Consider the following 19,999-nt stretch of genomic DNA (forward strand, 5'->3'; position numbering starts at 1 on the left):
TTTTATTGTTGTTTATCTTTATGGGGCTGTATTATTCAAGTCCAAGCAGAAGATGCAAGAAATATGAACTAAAGAGAGACTTTAGGAGTGGTGCACATATTCATTGCCATGTTTTGCCACTTTTCTGTTCCATTATTAGAATAAAAAAGTAACACTCTTAGGTACAAGCATTTAAGACATCGTATATTCAGATCTATCTTAAGTAGAAGTAGGGTTACCAGAAAGACTAGCCAACTAGTAGCTGTTAGTCTACAGATACTTGGGGTGGAGAAATCCTATTCTAATAACAAGAACAAAATATTAAGTAGTTTTCTGACGGCCATACAGCAAGTCAGTGGCAGAGATTCTCCAGTCCCTAAGTATCTGCTTACTCAACCTTCCACTAAGGCAGGAAAGTTTTGTTTGGAATGTCCTGCACAAAGAAGATGAAATGGGAAAATGCCTTAGCTTAGTTGTAAATGTTAAATATTTTTGTCTTTAACAGTAGTGAGTTCCCTGTTCTTAGTCCTCTTTTTGATATACAAAACAGAATTACATAAAAATACTCCCAAATGTAAAGAATTATCAGCTCCAATTTTTTTCTTCTTTTCAAGTTATCTTTGATGTCTGTGTCCAGAACTCCAGCGCTGCTGCAGCCACGGCTTGAAGCACTTTCCCTAAAACTTGTGCCATTTCAAACATTCTCTTAATATTAAAACAAATGAAAATCAGAAGGTATCTAATTGTTCTGGTTTTGATTTTGCTAATAAAATGTGAAAGGTTAAAACAGAGCATAACCATTCCTTAAAGCTGAAGCCACGGCAGCACCGAGGCTTCAAAGATGACTTGAAAATAAAAGGCTTCAAAACAAAACAAAAAAGTTACAATAAAGCACAATATTTAGAATACTTCCAGTACTCTCAGTTTCCACTGAACTAAGGGAATTTCATGATTGCTTGGTTCTTCCCAGGATCAGGCCCAGGCTGAATAAAAGCATATGAGAATTCTGCATCAACTCCAGCATCTGCTTATGGACTTATGTTGCAACATGTATTTTTTAAAGGAATGATGCTTGGATAAGAGGACTAGTACCCAGTTTTAGTGCAGCTGCCAGCCTAACAGATAGGTTCAAATTCAGTCTCACTGAGGATCATCGGAATATTTATCTCCTTCAACTCCTTTTTATAGCAGATCTTGTAGGAGTAAGAATCTATCATTTCACTACTCTCTGTAGTGTCTCAGTGCCCTTCTCTCCTCATTTCCACTCCCAGATTCCCCTTCCAATAACATTCAGTGGGAACAAGTATGGATCTCTCTTATTGTTTGCAGAAGCATTTGGTTTACCAAGGCCAGCTCTCTTGAAAAAGGATCCTATTGTCACATATACAAAGAGCTTGTCCATCAAAACCAGGAAAGATTAGTTTTTCCTTTACGGGAATTAAAAGCAAAACAAGAGCCCTGCCTGTCCTTTCCCTGTCCAAGCTGTCAGACCCTTCCCAACACTTGCCATACTAGCAAGTTAATCCTATACAGCAGAACCAATGTTAAACTGATAGAGGAGAACCAAAGTGTATAGTTGCTACTGCAGGCACGCTTTGCATTTTGGGGGGTTAGGTCAGCCTTATTCTCTCTGAAATGTGATTGGACAGAAAATAGACATTCAATTTTGTAGTGTGCTGACCAAATACCCTTAGAAACGTGAGGGAGATTTGACTGAGCAAAGTGTGAAAGCTTTGGTCTTCATATATGGGTTTTTATAACTTTAGCTGTGCTCTCAATTGGGAGCTCTTAGCTCAGTGAAATCGATGAAGATTATTCAGATGAGGCCAGCTGGGACTCCTGCCATATAAAGCCAACTATATATTTAAATATGTGCTTCAGATATCCATGTCCCCAGGTATGGTGCATTACAAGGTACCAGCTACATTATTGGTAGCAGAGAACTTTTTTCCCAGTCAGCTATGGAAAAATTTACGTGGATTAGCTTTTTGAGAATGAGAAATTAAATATTAACAGAAAAACAAGTTTTTCCACTCTGGTGCTGTACTTACTGACAATGGGCTTGACACTTTTATCATAAAGAGTAAAGCCTCCTTCAGGATATAGACAGTCACTTATTACAAAGAGGTGATTAAGTGGCTGAGATAGTCCTGAGGCAGCACTTGGTTTAGGTTTTGTGTTCTTTTTAATCCCACAGCATGCTCTCTTGTAAGTGAAGTGGTAATTTCATATCGGCCAATCTGAGTCAACAATAAGTACTTTGACATCCCTATAAACAAATACTGTACACAGTGCTATTTTTATTTTTTGTTTTTTGATACTTAGCGGTTCAGATGGGTTCTTTGAAACACGGTTTCATATTAGTAGGAAAGCTCTGTTGCCTCTGCTACTGTCTGGCTTTAACTATTTACTTATTGCTTCTTGGAGGGGTCTGAGTATATGTCTGCTATTAGAGTTGAAAAGTAAGCGTGTTGACAGCATCAGACATAATTTTAACTGGAAAAATGTTCATCTTTTAGTTCAAGGAAAAGGTTTAGAAATAATATTGACTGTATAGAGACTACTAGGTGTTTCCTACTAAGAGAAGAGCCTGACTCAGAGCTCATGAAAGGAATGGCACTTCTCAGAATCCCAGAATCGTTTAGGTTGGATGGGACCTCTGGAGATCATCTCGTCCAACCTCCCTGTTCAAGCAGGGTCACCTAGAGCATATTGCCCAGGATCACATCCAGACAGGTTTTGAATATCTCCAGGGAAGGAGACTCCACCACCTCTCTGGGCAACCTGGTCCAATGCTCTGTCACCCTCACAGTGAAGAAGTTTTTTCTCAGGTTCAGATGGAACTGCCTGTGGTTCTCAAGTCCTAACAGAGAAAGGACAAAATTGCGTGTAAGAAGACGATATTCAGCAAGCAGAGATAGTATCTACTTTCTTCTTACCGGGGAAGAATACTTTAGGATGCAATATAATTATTTTACTGCATTTTCAAGCCTCTATCATGAATTCTAAAGCATAAATATGGTTGTCTGCTGAATTCTACAGGAGAGGTTATAAAAATCTATAGGAAGAAACAGTGTAGGTTCTTGTAGGTTCTTGTAAACAAACATCAATAGAAATGGATGTAATTGTTTAAATTACTCATCGTTACTACAATTTTCCATTAAACTGTCCACTTATCCTGTCACGTCATCTTGCGATCTACACCAGCATTAATAGTTGCTTATAGTTAAGGTGTAGGCAGTTATTATGGAAAGCCAAGAAATATTTTAAAGCTGTTCAACCTATTTGGTTCTTTTCTTTCCACTAGTGCAACTGTTAAACTAATACAGGTAGGACTATTCTATCATCTCATTTAATCTTTTTATTGCTTGCTTGTCAGCAAACCCCTATCATGGTTATCGATTTATTCATAGCACTTAAAAACCCCTGCTCTAGCCCTATGAATTCAAAGCTGGCATCTCTTCCTACTTCTGTTTTCTCTGTTAATAAAACCAGACATTTTCCATAAGCCTGCATAGAAGAAGCAGTTTTGTATATGAAGGTGTTTTTTTTAAGCAATTTTAAACATTCCAGATTTATGTAAATTGTTTTTAAATGATCCAGATTGACAGCATTGGAACCCAAAGTCACCTAAATCTGTACAGTCTAGCTATATACATGATGGAGTCAATAGTAATTTCTCCATGGTGTGCTAGTACTTTGTATCAATGTCACTTGGTAGGAGGTATCTTTCTGGAAGCACAATGGCCCTTCTTGAAGTGTCGGGTAGAAAGACAAATGCTAAAATTGCTCACAGGAGTTCCAATTAGAGCCAGCGCTGACGAGTTTCTTCGCCTGTGCAAGCTTCAGCTAAACAGCTAAGGCCCTAAATGGCACACAGGATTGCAGAAGTAATTAAGCATGTTGTTGTATACGGAAAATGGCTCCTTCTGTCTTCTGTTAACAATGTATGCACTGGGAGCATACAGAGAGATAAGGAGGCTTTTGCACTTTTCAGCTTACTGTGGAGACAGACCAAAGACCTTATAGGTGAAAGACACTGCATTCAGCTAGCAGTCCCTGGAACCATCTAACCCATGGGAAGAAGGAGCACACAAGAAAAACAAGTTAAAATGAGTGATTTACCTGACAGGATGTCAGGCAAATGCATCATAAGCACAGAGCCTACTTTAGCATATTGGCAGCTGCTCATTGCAAAGAGGTGATTAAGTGTCTGAGATGGTCCTGAGGCAGTGTATGGCTTAGGTTTTGTGTCTTTTTAATCCCACAGCATGTACTCTTGTAAGTTACGTACTCTCATTTGCAGGAGACAAATTTAGAATATTTGCTAAACGTCACAAAGCCTGCATGGATTTCCTGCATTATAACTGAAAGCTGACTAATATAAGAGCTAGTATAAAAATCAGATTGCCTTGCAAGTGCTAGCCAATATCTAATCACTTCATATTGTTTAATCATTTACAGAAAGATCTCATACAGGTAAACTAATTGATAAGACTAGCTCATTCAATTAAAGAAAATAATTGAGGCCGGTTTCTAAAGCCAGGTAGGTCAGGTCAAATACTTTGCTACTAAGCACACTGCTACTCCTATTTGTCATTAACTGTGTCAAACAGTGCTATAGTCAGCTTATTTTTCATAGAAAGCCAAATTTTTGATTCATTAGTTTGATATGTGCATTTTATATCTACTTACCTGGATAGGTAGGCCCTCTGTATCTCTTCTTTGACGCAACACTTCAGGAAACTGTGAAAAAACATTTGGTAGTTGTCGCTGCAGGAACCTATGTATCCAGAATTGAGTTCCCTACTTGCAGATGAATTCATTTTTATTTCTGTGCTTTACCTTTGACCTCAAGAACAGTGTGCTCTGTTTATGAGCAGAGATAAAGACAAGGCTGTCATCCCCACCCAAGACTTATATGTGCACACAGCTCATCCTGATAGGTACACAGCTGGACTAAATACCTTCACCTTAGGCATATATGTCTTATACTTAATCCGCTTTCCTGTCTGGACAAAGATATGCTTCCACCTTCCTATCTCCTGTCCCATAACAATCAGTGACATGGCCTGCATGAAGAGAGGTACATGAAGCAGATGTCTTGTCCAAGCTGTCATCCCTGATGGCTGACACTCCTGTCATCCCCTCCTCTAAGAGAAGATTCAGAAGAGGTGTAGAAGGAAGATGTTGGGGAATTTTATGGTGGATGGACAGACTCAGCTATATGTCCCTAGTGTTCAGCCTGGAAGTGTATCTCAGGTCCTGCGTCTGGCTGCTGTCCAGCTAGGTTCCAGCTAGGTGTGTACCATCCTCCCCATCCAGTTTATTTGGGAAGGAAAGTCAAGCATGGAGGCTGGAAGGGAACTGCAGTATATCATCATGGGATGAGACCTACAGGTATACTGCTGGGAACACCAAACCTCAGAGTGAGAAGCTTGCAGACAGGTAAGAGCTTGAAACCTGCAGCATGCCAGAAGCCCTTGGTACGAAGCTGAACTGAGTGACTTGACCTGACTGAACTCGAGTGACTTCAATGGATGAAACCCATTTCTCCCTCCCTTCCCCAGAAATAATTTGGCATCTTGCTTTTCTGAAGTACGCCAATGACACCTTGCTGCCTCAAAGGGTGTTACGTGGGCATGCTTATGTTTATAAATGAGGTGTGGCACAATTTTTAATGAAGAGTACATTTGCCAAAAAAAATTTTGGAAACAAAAACTGTTTGAAAAGGTTGACTGAAAGTAAAAAAATATATCTAGGAATATTGCAAAATGCCAAAAAAATTTGCTTTGACATTTTCAAGTAAAACATTTGGGCTTTTGTGTCAGGCAACTTTTTTCCTTAAAGAAACCACTAAACTGTAAATGAAAGAAGGAAGAATGCAGGACTTAAATGATTTCAAACTTATATGCAACAAAACAAAATATTTTAACTATGGGCTGAAAAATATGTTTTGAACTCATGAAAACTTAACAGGGAGGGGAGCTGTTTTTCCCTCCCCCCCTAAAATGAAGCTTCTGCTTTCATCATACCTAATTTTCTTTACTTATATTTTGTCAGGTATGTGAGCCATCAGACTGAAATATCCTATTATTTACTCACCTACGTTCATCAGGCACTTTGAAACAACCGGAATATAACTGCTGAATATCGTTCATATATTTTTAATCATTTTGTCCATTCCAATCTGAGATGACACTACCAGACACTGCGGTCACTCTCTATGAAAACAATTTACTTTTCTAATAACCTTTATTAGATACTCTAATAGTCAATGTAATCTGTACTCAATAATAGTCAAATAGTAAATTAAGATATTTGCTATTGAACTCAATAAAACAAATCTTATATTAATATTGTCTTTTTCACAAAAAATATAAAAAATATGAAGAAAGGTGTTGCAAAAATGGCAGACCTCTGAATATGGTTGTAAATGCTATAGCACTATCATATCAGAGTCCTCCATATACAGCTTTAAAGCCCATGGTAAGTCTATTATCTAATACAAAGACTTAGATGTAGAAAGAAATTCCCAACAGCCTAGTCATAAACAATGCACGGGTTTTAGCTCCAGGATCAAGATTTATTCATTTACGAATATAGTTCATAGTGCTTAATCCCAGCAATACCCTGCAGAAAACAGTGAGTGAAGGAGTCAGGTAAAAGACTTTGTGACCCACAGCTGCAAGGCAGAAAATATGCTATATCGGTGTTGAATGTAAGTTGAAGATGGGGCAGGGAGGTGATTACTGGGGCAGAGTGGGACTGGCTGCAGTACAGGGTGGAGGAACTCTACCTTAGCCTACTTTGAGGTGAGAGCTGCACATCTGAAAAGCCAGAGGCACACTTGAAAGACTGTCAAGTGACTGTTGAGTGCCTATATACTTCAAACTGTGGAATTTAGTTTGCCAGCTGGATCATCCGTTGACTTGAGCATATGTATGGAAAGCTGTGATGAATTTGTATCTGTTCATTCAATCTTAAAATTATTTAGTGCTCAGGAATCATTTCCTGTTGTTGCAGCCTGTGATGAAGAAGGCACCTTCATTCACACAAACATACACATTTTCATAGTCATATGACTGGTGTCCCTTTTGGCTGTTCTTTCAGAAAAATGTTAGAAAGAAATGCAATTTCTTTTCCTTTTTATAGGAAAAGAAAATTTTTCTTGAAATGTTATCTATCTAGTCAAATAAGAGTAGTTTATGTTCTATTGTGTTGGGAGCATTTAAGCACCTACGTCTTGATACTACTTAGCTTATCTAGACATGCGATGGATTCTCTCAGGTTGTGTTTCCTATGAGAATCGACTTTTTGGCATCTAAAATGAGACTGAGGTACAATTCAGTCACAAATTCTAAGTTGCAATCTGTGGGGCCCCTATTCAGGTGAACCCTAATGGATAAAGTCCTCTCTTGCTCCATTTGTGTTTTTTATCCAAAAATGCTCCCCAAGCCTCATTTTGGGTACCCTTTTCACTAGGATAAAGTTATGTGTCATTTTGCTGGGTCTTCTTTTGATGAAGCAACTGGCTTCAGCAGAATGAAGCTCCTGTCTCCCTTCCCCAATTAGTTTGTTGTTTGATGACTAGAACACCCTCCTCAGAAGGAGGAAACAGCGGTTTGAAACTCCTTTGCCTCTGGAATGAAGAGATCCAAGTATTTGCACTTCCTGAGAGCAGTAACCACCAGAGTCTTACACGAAAGGTGCTTTATTCTGGAATCATGTTTTAAAAATGAGTCCTGTACAATTCTTTCAAAAATGCTAGTATATCTCTGTGAGATCTGGTTTGAATATTTTAGAACAGCATCAGATGGCTTACCTGAAACAGAATGCAAAATATTGGCTGAAGTTCTTTGGTCTGGTTTACCCTGAAGATCAAACAAAGCAATCAGTGACCTCACTGAGAGTCAAACGCAGCAATCTAATGATACCAAGCAAAAGTACACAATTAAAATAACTTAATGCCTTTTTCATTATATTCCCATAGGCAATAAAAATGCTTTAAGAATTAACACATAACATGATCTTGACACACATGGGCAGGTCAAATTTTTGCACTGAAAAACCGTTCCCTTTTTTTAAAACAAAATAAAACAGAAAATCTCTTTATCTGCAGGATGAATGAGCCCCTTCAATACACTATAAATGTTACCCTGGCAGTGATCCAAGTGTTGTGATGTGGAGGGACTAAGTTGCTGAATATTTTCATTTGAAGCCTTTGTTAAAAAAAATGTTTTAATCTTGTCTTGACTCCTCTATAGTTTAAAGCCTGGTTTAACATTCCAGCCGGGCCACAATAAAGAGCATCATTGCTTGACATGCTTTTCCTACAGAGCCTGTCAGATGTGCTGCATTATCTCCACAATGCTGGCAGCAAGTACACAAGTAGCAAGCATGAATCAAATCAAAGATGCCCACAAACTCAGACTCCGAGCTTGAACGTTCCCAGACTCCAAGGGTATAGAGAGAGTGCCTGGTTATCAATAAGCCTAATCAATGGTAATCCTATCATTAGGGATCTGAATTCAAAACATGATGGCTTCCCACTGGATGGGGAATGACCCATGACCTTCTGTGTTCCTCTCCCACACTGGAGCTGCCAAATTAGGAAGTATTCAGCTTTATACTTTACCTCTAATGCCGAAAAAGACTCGATCCCGGAAGAATGGTGTCTCATCCTTGCTGACAAGCAAGGCTGCAAATCCCAATGCAGGGGATAAGCAGTGAAGGTAAGGGCTTGGCAGCTGCCGCAGCTCTTAACACCAGCCTCAGGCTCGCCGTCCAGCCTACTCTGCTCTGTTCGGCACCATCGTGGCGGTGTTGGCCACCTCCCTGAAACCTGTCCTCTCAGCTCTTCATGTGAGCTCTCCCTCATCTGTCTGAAATCAAGCTATCAAACACCTCCTATTTAAACTTTGAAACTATTCTGACTCATGATGAGTAAAATGCATTAGAGACTGATTGTACGAACAACCCACCCTGCAAGGCTGAGGAAAGCTGGGCAGAGAAGCTGCCTGTGTGCAGCCTTTGATGATGTGAATATAGGCATCTTCAGAGTTAAGAAAGATACCGATGGAAGAACTTTACCAAATTATTTTATTTCTTTCTTACTCCTGCTTCTAGTGTATAACATGTACTTTCCAAAGAAATCTGTTGTTTTCAAAAAAATGTTTTTGAAAACGTACCTTAATGCAAGTAACAGTATCCTTAATTTTTAAAGGGAATTTATTTCAGAAAAAGATACACTGAACAGTAAAACCAAGCAGTAAGAATAAGATTAAATGTATTTAGTGCAATTGGCTAATACTAGTAAATATGAGTTGTGTTTCCACATGTTTATCATGCAATAACAATTAATCTGAGTTCTCTAAGAGTGTTAGAACTTTTACTGTGGGAGACGCCATTATACGACATACAGATTAAGGAGCCTGGATGTGGTAGACGGTAACTGAAAATCCTAGTCTTTGTAAAGACTAGCTAAAATTGGGTTCAGTTGTGTGAACTTAGAAGGGATAAAACCTGCCCCTGAATTCAGAACACCACAGCATCAGTGACAGAAGAGGATCTTTCCTTTATCACTTCCTTACTCCATGTTGTCAAATATTTTACTTTTTACACTCACAAGAAGAAACCCTAACTAATTGAATGCTATTTGGGATTTTGCTGCTAGAATTGAATTTACCCAGAAGTATAAAAAGGTCTTATCTTCTAATGCCTTTTGATATTATTCTTCAAAAGCTAACTATCACTTCTGTAATGTTACGCTTTTTTTCTTTTAAACAAAGAACATATTGTATTGTGACCTCAAATACACAGGCATAAATCTGACAAGATTGTAGAGGATAGCAGATTTTTTTGCCAGAAATCAGAAACATGCCAAGTTCAGGTAGCCCTTAATGTCAGGTCTGGGATTTTATAGAGAGTTAAAAAATACAATAGGTAATACTTTATTTTCAAAACATTTCAGCAATATGTATGTCTTTTTTTGGTTAAGTATTTGAAACATAACACACAAAAATTATGGCCCTGTGTTTAAGTTTGAGTAAACTAAAAAAAATCTTCTATTGTATGAAAAGATTTTGTGATTAATAATGAAGAAAAACAATTTCTTGTCTGTATGGAAGAGTTTAAGGATTAAACTTTAAATTTTAGTAGGTTTATTTTGTGGCTGATTCTTGGAAAAAAAGTTAATTCAGACACTTCACTAGGAGGAAAAGAAAACATCCTACACTGGCAGGGAGAATAAATGGGCCCGTGTAATAGGGAATTTCTAACTCTAATTTTTGATCTCCTTAATTGTTTAATTATATTTGATAATAATAATGAAATGCAACATTACAAAAACACAATAGAAGACCATCATCAAAATGGAGGAAGATACAAGACAATCTCCAACAAGACGCAATTAAGAACGGTGCTAGCAAACGTGTATGTAACTTTTCTTCTTCTCTGTGAGCAGGGCAACAAATTCTATCTTTGTAAAAATTATTAATTTTAAATTAAAACAATATTGTGGTAAAATTAGATTAATTTGTGGCTGAAGCTCCTTATTTCTTTTAACACTGTAATTGTCAGTTTCCAACTTCTAAATGATTTTAATTCTTGTCTTCAGGAACTCTGCATTTCAAATAAATAACTTCTAAATGCCAAATTTTATAGGAAGGAGATATTCTGCTAAGAGAATGATGTCAACATGAATAGAGCAGGACAACAGAAAACTCAAATGAAAAACATAAGACATAAACAATAGCAGAGGGATTTGGGAACATATTTGTGAGTGTTGCCAGCCTGATTCATTTACTTCATCCTGAAGGAAAACCATGGCTGATCCATTGAAAATAGACGCAAAAATTTGCTTTAAGTCCAAATTCTTATCCTAACTTCATGTCGACTGACAAAGAAGATAAAGAATGGCAGTTCTGCTTTCTCCTAACTGTGAAATTTCTAACAGACTTCATTTGAAAAATATTTTGCAGAATTAAAAATAGGGTTATCTCTTCCCTTCAGGTGCTTGCTTGCTCTTTGTCCACTCACTGCTACGGTTTTGCTATAGCCCGGTCCCGTGACATCTGCACACACCAGCCATGAAGTGAAAGTCCTATTTCCCTTTCCTCTCCTGCCAATTCTGAAAGCAAGGGAGTTGGACCATGAACCACACTCACTTCTTCTATATCAGTATGCCTCTGCTGAGTATTCATATAGCCAATGCTTCATTTCTCTCTTCCAGCCTGGGCAGAAAAAGGAAATCAGTCCAGCAAAGCCTGCTCTCCTTCCCAAGCAAACACCGGCAGGGTGACTGATAACTAGGTCCTTAAATTATTTATATTGAGCCAGCATTAGAGGACTCCAACATGTCCTCTTAATCACCTAGGGTGGCAGTGTGGGATGTCCAATCAATATTCCAGCTCAAAATGGTATTAGTTAATTGTAACCAAAAGTTATTACATTTTTACCTGACTATAAAATACAGATAATGCATCTGCCCTCATGGATGGCATCTCTAACAATTGTCATTGAGCAATAATCCTTTACTGAAAAGTCTGGTTGCAGTTTAATGAAACCTGTGTAAAATTTTAAACCCGTAATTATTTTAATCTTGCTTCCCTGGCAGATTAATGAGGAGCATTTAACATCCTTTCTCACTGATCTCTTTTAATTTATTCCTGCAATATTTATTCTCATTCTGTTTTAAGACTGGCCAGAAATGATATTGGATTAACTCAGCAGATATGGGAGAAATCAGGTAACTGCTTTGATTCTTTTGATGTTGTGTTAAATTGCCTAATAACTGGCAGTGACCAGATGATACTTTGTTTTTAAAGCACTCATAAACTGGCAACTTCCATTTGTCTTATATAATTGAATCAATTTTTTTAGTCACAATCCACTTATGCAGGAGAACCTTACCGGTAGACAAAGGTACAAGCCTCCACAGTCTGAGAAGAATTTTCAGATAAGGGCCTTCAGCTCTGTTAGCTAATAAACTTCCTTTTTTGCATGAACTCCATCCTTTCTCTGCAATTTGGTGGGGGCTAAAATTTCCAGAATAGGCCATTAGAAGCCATCAGCAAGGCTGTATTTTTAAAAGTGAAAATATGACCAGAAATGTCACAAAAGAAGCTCCTGGGTACAAACGGCTTGGAAAAAATTGGCCTTAATCTTAAAAGAGTTAAATAACTCCCAATAAAAGTCGTATTTTGTAATTTTAATGGGCTTTAACATATTTCAGGCTTTCTTTGGGAGTCTCACCATAGAACAAGGAGAGGAGAAATTTGGAATCCCCTAACATAAGGAAACTCTCACAAAAGTGGGACCCAAGGCATGAGCAAAAGGCAACATTAATGGGCCCACCTGTATTTTGAGGTGTTTCATAATGGCCGCTTGTGCGAGAAGCAAAGAATTCAGATGCAAGATAGAAATCTATTGTGGGAGGGCAACAGAGCTCACCTGGCCCCGTAAAAACTTATTTCATATGGGCCACTTTGTGGGCAGGCATAGAGCCAGCATATAGCCCAGACTAATTTTATTGACAAGATCACTTTATCTACATAGATGTGTGCATTTGTTTTGCACCTACATTTGTCAATCTTTCTGTTTTTCTGACGGTAACTGTAACTTTTGAACCTGTTGACCAATCTCAGTCAGAGAGAAAAGAGTCTCACTAATAAAATTCTGCAAGTTTACTAAAAAGGTATTACTGTCCAGAAGAAAAACAACTCTTTAGCAAGTTCCATTAAGGAACGGGCTTGAGATGAGCTCAAGGCCATGGGGGAGAGAAAGTCTAAATGTCTGAAATGCAAGAAAAATTTGTAAATGGGGCTTGCACTTTACTAGACACCAGAGAATCCAATCATGAGGCACAAATCCATAGGCAACCAGATTTCATTCGTTCCACTGCACAGGGAGCTCCTTGTTTGTACTAAAGCAAGGATGACTTTCAATGCAGTTTCACTTTCCACCAATATTCTTTATTTATACTGCACTATAAATGTGAATGGCATTTTGCCTTTCCTCCAGCGTTTCTGTCTTGAAGAACTTAGTCTACAGGCCAAAATGTTGTCCTCAGATTCACTCGCTCCAGGAATGGTTCACTGTTAACCTGCTACATGAAGTAAGTCTCTCCATTGAAGTCAGTTAGAATACGCGCCTCTCCCTGCTGTGCCGTGATGAGAACTCGTAAGAGGGACTGATGTGAAGAGAAGTCTCATGCTCTGATCTCTGGCCTTTGCCCAGGGGGCCTGTGAAACAGTTAAGTCAAAATGATGAATATATTTGACTTACAAGCAACTTATCTGCCATGATATTTGGATTCCTTATTAAATGAAGCACATTGTTAAATATTTATTGGCAGAACGTTAAACCTATTACCACTTCTTTCACAGAGGTAAAAAAGCCTTTTGTCAAGAGAGGAACATATTTATTCTTAGACTGATAAACTCAAATTTTAGGAGAAGCGTGACGTAGCCCCACATACTGACCTTGAACGCTACCTCTCTATGCAGGAGTCAATCCTGTCTGATGCTCAGTGCCTTTAAACCACTCCAGAAGTTGAAGGCAAGTGTCATTTTGCCTGATGCTCAGAACCATCCTGAATGCAGGTTTTCTCAACTTTTTTGATTAAAAGTAAATAGAATTACTGATTGGGCATTATGTAGTTTCTTACCTAGGTTATACAAAGGTTTGGTTAATTTGCAAAAGAAATGAAACAAGTGCAGCTGACATAGCAGCAGTTCTCTGCTGTAATAAGAATCTGCAATATTATTATAAATACAACAGTATATTAATGAGTGCCTTTACGACATTCATTTCGTTGATCCATCTTTACACAGGTATTTCCACTGCTAGTTTGATACCGAAAGTAAATCTTTCCATGCCACTTACATCTTTTCTTCCTACGAACTACGTTCCTGTTTGTTTTTGCAGACACAGGGACTGATTCTTATTCATGAAGAAGAAAGTTTCTTCACACTGTTGTGTCACTTAAAACCGTTCCAAGGCCCTTTTATATGGAAAAGAGTCTATACAGTATTACTAAGAATTCCAGCCGTAGCATTGAAGTACTGGGAGCCCTAGCATGGAATATTTAAATATGTTCTAAATATATTACTACTGGGTTCCAATAATGAGTATGAGAAGCATAGTGTAGGCAGATCAGATTACTCTTAATGCGTCTTAAACTTACCGAGATAAAAATGATCTTCTCTCAGAACTAACTCATTAGCTTAACTGGCATAAAAGGTAAAGTACGCTATGTACCTAGACTTTTCAGACATAATACTGTGCCCAGGCTAGGAAAAATGTGTGTTCTTTATCCTAGGTTAAAAAAAAAAAAAAAAAAAAAAAAAGCAGAATCCTAGTGAAGATCTATTTTACACCTTTAAACAAACTGAGAAGAACTTTAGGTAAGAGTTTAGGGATTATCTTGATTTACCAGAATGTAGTTAAAATCTACCTTCTGTCTTCACTCTATGCTAATTACTATAGTCTTAACCAATGTATGATAAAAATGCAGCTTTTATGCCTAATAGCCACAAGGCCTCAGAAAATAATAACTGGAAGTGCAGTTGCATTTTTGTATGAACAGGAATAAAGTTTTTAGAAGAATTTGGTGGTTTAACATCTTAAATCCAACTTTCAGCTATCATTCCAGTGTAACCTTTAGTAAAATAAGCATCTATGCATCTATGTTAATGGACTTAAAGTAAGTTATTGAGATTTGAGTTTTAGCAGGACTCACACAGGACACCAGCAAAGGCTTATGTCCCCTCTGACATGGGGAAAGAAGCTCCTAAGTCATTTGGCAAAAATAAAGGTGTTAACTGATACATATAGCCGTATATGCCTGTAAGGAAAAGGTAAAGAGAGGAGAAAAAGTCATTTTCTTCCATTTAGGATTTCCTAATATTTAATATTTTCATATTCTCCTCGTTTCTCAAAAAAGGAAGAGGCAAGGCTGGTATTACTTCCTTTGCACTTACAGCTAGCCTTATAACAAAACAGCTTTCCATTAATGTTTTCCTAGCGTTTACTTCAGTTGATTGTCTAGGCTCTTTCTACAGCAATGAAGGTAGGTAGTTTCTCCAGAAAGTCCTCCTTCCTACCTGTATTGGCCCTTTTGAGCCTGTATGAACTGATCTCTGGGGTTCCTTAGCTTTCTTCAGTGAATTCAGAGGAAGACCAAGCAGCAAACTTTGACTAAATATTTAAATGGTCAGTTAAGTGAGGCAAAACCACAGATGCAATACAAGAACGTGAAGAGCAGAGGGGAAGAAGAATCACTGACATAATAGCTCTATAGAGATACTCCCTGGGAAAAGCAAAGGGGCTTCTCTATTAAGAGAAAAAGCATCTTCTTCTTCCCCCCATTGCAAGGGGAAAAAATACACCGTTTTTGACTTATCTTGAGGAATCATTTTTTTAAAGTAGTTTTAAAAGACTTATTTTGAGATTAATCCAAGAGGATTGCCTCAGTAAAATTAGATCATTATTCTCTTATTTTGACCTTTAAAATGTTTTACTAAGCTTTTATATACACATAAAGACAATGAACTCTGTTACAAAAAGAATCTTTTGAAATGCAAAACTGGAACATAGCTAGGTATTTCTGACCACCTCAAAAGTGTTTTTCTCTTTTTATTTTCCCGAAACAAAGTGTGGTAAAGAATCTACATTTGTAAACATTGTACATTAAGCCAAATAAACGTTTTTCTATTAGGAGCTGTTTTGCTTCTAACTAGAGAGACCTGCAAGGTAGTTGGGCACGGGCAGTTGAGAGGAAAGACGTAGGTTAGCCTGTGACACTTGCTTAGCTGATTCTACAAGCTAATGCAGAGGACAATACTACATCAAAATCGAAAGGTCTGCTGTTTCTTGAAAAGAGCAGGTATTCAGGGAAAGTATTGCATCTCCTCCCAGGAAATCCTCAGGTGCTGCCACTTTGAGAATATGGAAGGTAGAAACGCAAGAGAAAAAGTTTTCAAAGCAAACTGGAAATGAGTGTCAAGTCCCTGAGAAATGTACTGTCGGTGGCATCCGAGAGCCCTGGCAGGCTCGGTGAGCTGTAAAAAAATGATGCTTCAGAGAGAGTGCTGCCCCAGCCTCCAGTTCAAAAATACAGCAAAGAAATGAGGGACTCAGGCCAGAGGTCTGGAAGGATACAATATAAAGTGGAGCAATAACTTGTCCGAGCACGGACCAGCCCTAAAAATTAAGAAAGCTAAGGTTTTACATAATTAAAGGCGTGGCTGCTCCGGAAAAGTACATGAGCCCAAGGGGATTAAGACTGGCCTAGACCAAAAAGGGTTACTTGGTGATAAATAACTCTTAGAAATGGTAATTATGTTATGCCCTAATGTTATTTACTGTCTAATATTGTTCACTGTGACTCCTTTAATTAATCTACCTGACATTCTCATTAACTCCTTTCTTTTATCCTTTGCTGAGATTAAAGGTGCTTTTTATCTTACTGCTTTTATGTTCATTCTTGGGTGAATCCACTATGAAAATGGATGCCCGCATGCATCTTGAGTACCTATGGCACTCACTTGCAGGAGTCACAGCATGCTTATTGCCACTTCTAACAGTATTAAAAGTTCTTGACTGATCACTTTCTGATTGGTTTACCTGAAACAGGAAAGGAGTTTCTAAAATATAACATTTCCCAATTTACAGAATCCCTCAGAGCATGCTTTTAGAGTCGTTCTTACACTAATATAAGAACCTTGGACCTTCTTCAAATAAAGCCTTCTCATTGGCCTCTTAGTCACTAGGAGAAGCTATCTAGATAACTTACCCAGTAACTTTCCTTTGCTAGTTTGCCCAAAAACTCACAAACACCCACGTCATTATTTCCCAAGACTAGTTTTACTCTCCTAGGATATCTTTGAACTACTTTCAATTATTCTGACTGGTCAAGCTCTCTACTGAAAACGCTCCAGTTCCCTGAAGCAAATCCTCCTGATGACTTAAGCAAGAAATAAATGTAATTATCTCACCTTATGGTAAACTGCCCATGATCAGCTCTATGCTGCAAAGCATCTTCTTATGGCCCTTTATAATTGTGGTAGCTGGTTCGCCAGTAGCATTTTATCCTCAAACATGTACTCCAGGGCAGATTGAACAAACAACTTGTTTGCAAACAGTTTAATGAGGAATAACTATGGCACACACAACTGTTTCATTTCCCTCTGCAGACCCAAACAAGCTCACTTCCCATTTTCTCTATGCAGATGGCACCAGCAGGTTCCTCTTTGGAGGCCTTTCAGTGAGTGACCCTGCACCAAGAGAAACTCTCTTCTCACTGATTTGCATCTGCCTGCAAGTGCTTCATAAGAGCGGGACAACAGCCATGTCCAGCACTGTCCATGCCACTGGAGATGCTCTCATCCACCTTCAATCTCTTCTCTACATGTGTTACTTGAAAATTTCCTTTACTTTACAACATAAGATCCTAGGACTGTTTACAAGGGCCTGTTGGCACTCAGCACCCTCCAGAGCTTAGCACTAAGCTCTCAGTAGCTGATACAAGCACCATGCCTGTTTCCACCTGTCACAATCCCTCTTTCTGTAGTCTAAGAAAATATGTTTGGTTCCATCATCATTAGAATAACTGAAGCCTTTTCTCATGTAGTTTAATTGTCATTTTCCTCCTCTTCACTTGCTATTTTAAAACACATATAATGAAACTGCCTCAGTGGTTTCTCCACGAAATGTGTCAGTGAGCTAGATTGCTGCTCCTACTGTTGCCTGGCTTTCTGACCAACGCTATCTCGTGCTTTGACTTGTAAGCTCTTGGCAGGGAAGTCTTTTTGCTCTAAGTTAATACAGCCCTGGGTGCAAAGGGAGATCTTGCCCAGGGGTAGAATGGTTAGACCTGTGTTTTGTAGAAGTACCACTGATACTAAGAACAAGAAGAATAAAACTTCTTCAGCCACACTTGGGGAGTGAGAGTATGGGCAAAGGATAAATGTCATTGCATTTCTAATGGAAAAGTTGGATGTTTTTAGAGGTTTCAGTGAAAAAAATCACCTAAATGGCAATATTTCATTCTTCACACGATATCTCTTTTACTAGAAAATATTGAAAATTCAAATTTAGTCCAAATTTATATTTTGTGATAATTTTTACCATTTCTATCCGGTTTATACGGTGACTCTCCGCTTAGTCTGAATTCTGTAACACACACCAGTGATAGCTCAGTTACTATTATGTTATCAAATTGTTGAACTAAAACACGAAAAGGATCCAGAATTTTGAGATAAAGCTGCATCTAATTGAAAATGTGTAGTGAACGTCACCTTTACAGCATATTTTGGGATCATCATCCCCTTGGGCACTTAGTCATCTACCGCTACACGTATTTAAAACATAGTTATACTAGGCCTAGCACAGTTTCTCACTAAATTGATGATCTCTGCTCTGAGGCCGACTGATATGAATACCAATTAAAGATGGGGCCTGGTTGGGAGATACTCATCAAACATATGTCCTGTCAATTTGATCGATCTCCGCTATTAGCATGTAATGATGAGACTCAGCAAAGCACAGGCAGCAGCTCACAGCCTGATTCATTTGATGTTACCGGGTAGTAAATAAGCTATGTTAACTAGAGTAAATTTTGGGGGGATAAAAGTGCAAATTAAGAGGTACTGTAGTGTTAAAATAGAGAAGGAACAAATGGAATAAATGCCTGGCTGCCAGAGTTAGAATTCTGGTCCTTAGCTTAGGAAATATTGGAAATGCAATAGTTATAATATATTTTATTGCTTATACTAACTGCCGCTGTGTAAGATGGCTTGTGACAAGGTAAAGGTGAAAAATATTGCAGGCATCTGAGTAGCTGAGTTATATTCCATTGATGTTTACTTATGCTTCCATAAAGCATTAGAGTAAAGCATGAATGACTTTCCTCCAGTTTAGAAATGGGAACTAAAAGGGTAATCCTGAAGGGTTCTTTGAGCTATTTTACTGAAGTATCCTGTTTTCTCTTGATACCAACTTCATTTGCCTACTTCTTGCCATTCTTTTACTACTACTGATACTTGAATCTCAGTTACAAGCAGCAGGATTAATGTGTAACGAGGAACAGTTTCACTGAATGCTGCTAATCATTACCATTTTGCTAAAAAGCTAGCCATTCTCACCAAAAGTGAGAAGTACCTCTATGCGAGTGTGTAGCAGTGTAGCTACAACTTATGAAATAATTAAGAGAGTAAAAAATTATTAATAATCTTTTATTGTGCTAGTTGCTGTACTGCACTTCACTCAGCGGCATCGGCAAATTAGTGTTATACAAGCTAATGTTCTCGTGGGCTATAGCCAAGATGTTTCCCATTTTCTGTTTTGTTCCCTTGGAAAGAATAAATAACATTACTCTTATTTTTAGCCTTTCATCCCACTGCTGCTCTACATCACTTGGAGACTTCATCAATTTTTGTAACACTAGTCATTATCTTTACTAACTGAAGCATTTTAGAAGTTAACATAGCCAGATATTGTAAACCGCTACAGTTCTGCGAAGTAGAATTAAAAATTGGCCTAATTCATGGTTACACGTCTTCCTGGGGCCATAGATGCTTGTCTTAGTTTCTCTGCTTTATATACAGGAGATTAAAGACACTATGCCAGACAGAAAACAGCAGTTGTAACAAGCCCAGGCAGAAAGGATGAGGGACGTTACAAGCCTAGGCAAACCCTCAGCCCCTATGGGCATCGATTCAGCTTGGGCAGAGACCAAGATGTATGGCACACTCTCTGGGCAGAATTCATACTACTCGCTTTAGCCACCTAAAATTTCTTCATCCAGCCTAAGTTTGTCATCCATGTTTCTACTAAAGTTGGTAGAGAGGAACAGGCATCCACAGGACGTGATTCACCACTTTCCAAGGCACAGGGAAAAAACCAAAAGGGCACTTTTGCAGCATTATTCCTTCCATTTGTTTTTCTCCTTTGAAGAAAGAGTGATCCTGAGCAGCTACCTATCTAAAAAAAAGGTATCTATTCTCATTTATGGTTA

At 38.3% G+C, this 19,999-nt stretch overlaps 1 long non-coding RNA gene across 1 annotated transcript; it reads right to left on the minus strand.

Annotated features, from left to right (window-relative positions):
• LOC138066082 (uncharacterized) lies at window positions 1–17,136 on the minus strand. The gene is made up of 4 exons (XR_011139300.1): window positions 16,980–17,136; window positions 7,805–7,853; window positions 4,675–4,725; window positions 1–2,842 (listed from the first exon to the last, which is right to left on the minus strand). It is a non-coding gene; the product is annotated as an uncharacterized lncRNA (long non-coding RNA).
• Between the last annotated feature and the right edge of the window lie 2,863 nt (window positions 17,137–19,999).

This window comes from Struthio camelus, chromosome 2 (assembly GCF_040807025.1).
Source record: "Struthio camelus isolate bStrCam1 chromosome 2, bStrCam1.hap1, whole genome shotgun sequence".
NCBI classification, from domain to species: domain Eukaryota; kingdom Metazoa; phylum Chordata; class Aves; order Struthioniformes; family Struthionidae; genus Struthio; species Struthio camelus.